Source organism: Labrus bergylta, chromosome 24 (assembly GCF_963930695.1).
Source record: "Labrus bergylta chromosome 24, fLabBer1.1, whole genome shotgun sequence".
In the NCBI taxonomy this organism is placed as follows: Eukaryota; Metazoa; Chordata; class Actinopteri; order Labriformes; family Labridae; genus Labrus; species Labrus bergylta.
In genome coordinates, this window is record NC_089218.1 from 7,385,431 (window position 1) to 7,391,430 (window position 6,000).

The window sequence follows — 6,000 nt, forward strand, 5'->3', positions numbered from 1 at the left end:
CCTGCAGAGAATAATATGGCTTAACTTCAACTAGTGCATAAAACTGGTTGTTCATTTGTCTTTGTGTGTACCAAAGTATGGCTGGTGCATGGTCATGGTGTGTGTGTAATTTGTATTGGATAATTTGTATTGGTGAGTGCAGTCTACATGTGATTCTCCTGCTGTCATAATTAGGACATTAGATACAGGTGTGCAGGTAATAACTCATTTTTGGACTTCCAATGGGTGGGCGGTAATTATTAAACACTATGAAAAACTTACATTTTGGTTTAAATAATTACTCGTCGAGATAGCTAACAAACAGACTTTAAATACGTATCTTTAACTCCTCTATCGTTTGAAATAATCAACTTTTATCACCAAGTTTAACTCGTCATTCTTAGTCAGTGACAGTGCATCCTATTACGACAACGAACAGCAGATTTAGGCAGAATATTGTCACAGCGGGAGATAATATGTGAACAAACCTACCTTTAGGTCAGAGGAAACGTGGAAAATATCTGACAGAAAAAGTGTTTTTTATTTCCTAAAAAGGAAATTGTACAGCTTCTTTACCAAGCAGCTGCTCAGCCTTCTGTCGGTGTTGTGTACATAGGTTGTGTACTGTACTTTAATGCACAGCTGTGCGGAAGCAGCGTAAGCCAATCATCGCTTAGGCTCAACAACATGAGCCCGCCCTTTCATTTTCAACAGCCAATGAGAACGACGGACAGTGGCTATTCTGTCAGTTAGCAAGCTCACCCTGATACCATTAACAAACCGTGTGTTTTTTCATGAAAATACTCAGTATATGTGCAAGATAAAGGAATAAACACTTGTTCTTATGTGCTTAAGTGCCTCAAAGGAAACTGTCGCTTGTGGACATCTGCACTCAGCTTCCAATCAACATCAAGCCTCCCTCTGTGATCACTGCCCTCATATTATGATCAGCTGATCATGAAAAGAAAAACTGTCCTTGCACTTTATGCACGATTTTACCAGCCAGTCAGTGATGATAATTCTGAAACAACCTCGTAAACAAAGAAGGTTCAGATGTTATCCATACCTGCCTCTCCATGGAAGCAGGTATGAGTTGAAGTTTGGATCAGAGCATCCATGCAAACCAGTATATCTTAACTCCTACACAGCAAAGAGTTTTTACTGCCAACATCATTTTCATAACAATTGAACTTAAAAGTAGAGAAAGTCCTTTAGCTGCAGTTCTTAAAATGTCGACTGGATGCAGCTTCATTCTGACTAATGCAGGAAAATCACTCTGTCCACTGAGATAAAGATTCTCTGTGGCAGCTTTGGAAAAGCTAACCAGAGGAGTCGATGGTAACTTATCAGGTTAGACTCGTGCTTTACAATTAGGCTCGACTAAAACACCAGGCTGGTTTTGATTCATCGCCAGCCCCTTTGCCGAACAACATTCCTTCTTTTTCTCTTTTTCTCCCGACTTTCCATCCCTACAGCTCTATCTGGAAGAAAAGATGACATTTCCCAAACATACAAGATTCAAGTAAAGGACACAGAAAAAGTAATACACTTTCTCAACTGCACAAAAAGGTTTGATTCAAGATCATAAGCCCTTTGTCCTCAACCCACTTTATTACAACTTAACTTGCCAAACCATGCTTTGAAATGATCCCAGTTGATGTTTGGCAGTCATGTGAACACGATCCGGATAATTTAATGGAACCGGACAACTCTTGTGTCAAGTTGTTTGTTATACTTCCAATGTGTTGTGCATTGAAGCTATAAAACACCAAGCTTTGAAAATCTTTTACAATACTGCACTTGCATTCAAACATTAAGTTCTGAAGTTGTGGACAACTTCATCAAAAAAAAAAAAAAACAAGTCTCTCAGTCCAACACAGGCTCAGCCTTTCACTTTCAGTAATACTTCAATTCCACCCATTAACTCAGAGCATGCTCAGACAACTTACTCTGTTAAATTATTATGCTGCAAGGAAAGGCAGAGCAGCAACCACAGAGTTAGTTTCTAGTTGACAAACTGACTTTGCATGCTTAATGCTCCTGAAGGTATTTTCTATCACTCAAATCACTGTGATGCATCTCAGCACAGATCACAGAGAGGAGTTTGAAAACAAGCTTTGGGACGAGGGAAGGACAACCTGACAGCTCAGAGTCATTAGGTTCATGTTTAAAAAAAATTAAAGGCACACATGGAAGAAGCAGGGACTGTTCTGGTCAAGGTTCAAGTCAGGACAAGTTTTCAATCTATGTGCACTTTAGAATATGTTCTCCTATAATGTTTCTTATGTTTTATCTTCGTTTATAGTGATGAATGACTTTCGTTGTATATTATCTCTTTACTAACACATGTGCTTGCATTCATAGATGTCATCGAGTGCGTCAGATTTGGAAAGCATCAGCACGAGTTAACAGTGCGACACATGAGGAAAAAACAACTTCATGAAGGACAAGTGACAGCTGCCTCAAAGCTGTGAACTTCCTTGGTTTTCTGTAATAATTCCCCTGATGTTCATTGCACTTTGTGGACATGAAGTATAGTTTGTAATGTCTCAGGATGCACATAAATATAATGCTCCAAAGAAGGCATGATGCATTGAGGAGCTATGCTAAGCACATACATGCAGAGCTAAAACCTAAAGTAGGACCACAGTTTCTGTTGTTTTTATCATATTTTATGTTTTAAAATCAGCTGTAAGCCAAACTTCTGTCCTTGGAAGTAATCCTTGTGCCCCTTTCTAAATGGGATGCTCCTGGGTTTTAGTTTAGACTTGAGACAAAATATTTTGCATCCCTTTCACTGAAAACAAAGCTTCTAAATTTGTCCTGCAGACACCAGGGTCTCCTCAAGAACAGCCACAGTGGTCGACCACCATGGATGGGAGCTTTCCATAGATTATCTGTTCTTTGTGGTTAAAGTACAGCATATTGTGAATAGAGAGGCCTGTTAAAACACTAAAACGCTTTCTGTCAAAAGTGCTGAACAACTTGTTGGGATGGTATTTAAAACACCTTTACAGGAAGGCTTACATATTATCAAAGATGATCATTTATGTTCATAATTACACAATGTCTCACTAGATTCTATCATTTACTCTTTTTTCAATTATTACTATTATTATGTTTTTTGAATTTCACTTATATTTAAAAGTTGCCTTGTTCATTTCAGTCGTGTGTAAATACATACAAGTAATACAAGTAAATAAAAAAGTGTTGTGTGAACATGGTGGTTTATGTTATAGATTGTCATGTTAGGTTTTAGCGCTTTGTTACAAAACGTACCCCCCTTATGTAATTGTTTTTTTAATGCTGCATCCCTGAACAATAGTTTTGGATCTACTGTTTGTTTTGGGATTTTAAAGGGTAACTCCATACTTCTCTTGAAATAAAGTGTGTAAATATATATATCTGTGTTGCTGTGATGTAAAAAAGTTAACCACAGTCTGAGCCTGTTGTCACAGAAAAGAGCTTAATTACACAATGTCTCACTAGATTCTAGATTTACTCCCCTTGGAGATGATTTTAAACTGGCCTAATGTACTGCAAACAGACAGGCAGATGTGATGGTGGCGTAGAGGTTAAATAAGAGGCAGATATTCCATCTTCAATCAGGCTGGCTGTAATGTAACTTCTACACTTTACAACCATACACTGTAAATATTACAACACAGCTCACCTGGAGGTTAACAGGTCAGGTCTAATTAACCGCTGCATCATGCATTCATATCACACTGCTGCCCTCTGCTGGCACTGGGTTACAATTACATCCAACAGTCACTATAACAGAAATGTGTCCTCTTAAAGATAAAGATAAACTTTATTGATCCCCCACAGGGGAAATGTTTGCATTACAGCAGCTCAAGAAAACAGGAAACAGGAATAAAATTATTAAAAATAAAAACAGAAATAAAACATATGTACATCAGTTAAATAAAGGCAGACAAAATACAATAATAGAATAATACCAGGTGTGTGCACTTCCACTTGTGGAAAGACTTATTATTAAAAAGCCGACTTTCGGATCACGTGCAACGCCTATTGTGTCCGGTCGTCATGGAGACAGCAACCTGTGAGTTCAAACACTGCTCCAACTAAGACAGACATTTAATATCCTCATACAAACAACAACAATGTGTATTTTATTGAGGATCAAATACATGTTTATTTATTGTAAAGTGTTTTATATTTACTTTTGATGTCTTTGTGAAATCTCAATTCAACAACAAAAGAATACACTTTGTGCTGCTCTGATGTTCAACAATATCCTTGTCTTTGCATTAATTTAGGACACCCTGATAAAAAAAAAATTACAATAAATTAACTTAAATTATAAATTACAATAAATTAACTTAAATTATAAATTACAATAAATTAACTTAAATTATAAATTACAATAAACAATGTAGACTCAATCTAATAGTTTTGTTATAAGTCTACACTAATATAAATAAAGAGGAAGAATAATCTAGGCTACATAAAGATTTTTACAGAATGCATTAGCTATAAAAAAAAAGCCGTTCCCGCAAGATGCCGCTGAGTAACCATGGTAACACACAGTTCCTGTAAGATACCGCTGAGTAACCACGGTAACACACAGTTCCTGTAAGATACCGCTGAGTAACCACGGTAACACACAGTTCCTGTAAGATACCGCTGAGTAACCATGGTAACACACAGTTCCTGTTTCCACCTGAGAGAGGGAAGTTTGTCCCAAAGCCTGCCGCTGTATTTCGACCTACACCTTGATGAAGAGCTACCTGTTGGAGAGCCCTGGTGTAGGGGTCGGTTTGAAAAAGGGTCTTAATATCGACCCCGGACCACTCGAGCGGATGACGGCTGTCCGAGTTTGGATGAAAATGCTGCGAAAAGAAGAATTGAAGACGAAGAAGAAGAAGAGAAAACGTGTTTGTATGCTTGTATGCTAATGCTAATGCTAACTGAACCATAACAACATCGTGTGTCTGAGAGATTCAAACAAAAGTGAAGAGAAAGTTGTTGTTTGAACTCAACATTCAGGGTTTTCTTCTTGTTTCTTTGTACAGGTGTGTGCAGGTGTTTCCTCGCTCTGTGCTGTAGCTCCGAGGTAAAATGATTTTCTAAACATTACTGTTCACAGAGCTCAGAGATTAAATGTTCATCTTGATAAAGTAATATGAATAAACTTCATTTATTTCATTTAAAAAGTAAAAGCTCTTCATCCAGCCTTCTGTGTTTAATTTACTCAAAGAAACAGCAGTCTGATTCATTTATTATTTAAGTGCAGTAACCAACAACTAACCACCAGAGGGCGCCCTCTCTATATAAAGTGATTTATAAACGATATAATGCATTTATTTTAAACCTTTAACTTTAATTAGAGTTTTTGTTTTTGTGACAGTTAATTTTGTAAGTCAATAAAGTAATTTGATATTTAAGATTACATCATTGTATGGTAAATTATTTATATTAAAGCTGAATTTTTACCTTTTAGTTAATTAAATTAGTTTTTAGTTTTTCTTAATGAAAATACCACAAAACCTTTTTATTGATTTAATTGAAATGATTAATTTGATTAAATCTTCTTATTTGATTAGGATTCAAATATTTTGATATAAGAGTACATCTTACAGCTCAATGAGATCGTTCAGATTAAACACTTAAATTAAAATGAAACATTTAAAAGTTAAAAAGGTTGTTTAAAAATTCTTCTTCCTTGCCTTGATTTTATTAACTTTCATATGCTCATAACTCTTCTTCACCTACCTTATGTGCTCCATTATATTAAGTTTATTGATAATATCACAGATCAATTACAACTCTGAATATATATTATATATATAAATGTATAGAGCATTTTCTTTCCCCCCAAAGCTCGATCAGGTGAAAGTTAAACAAACTTATAGAACTTATAATATAAGATAAATCTGTTAAGATGTTTCTTAAGACCTTATACTTAATGTTTCTATATTATATACTACATTTAAACTTTTATTTAAGTTTGCTTCAGTCTCATCCAAAAGCCTTAAAGTGAAGTTAAACACAGAT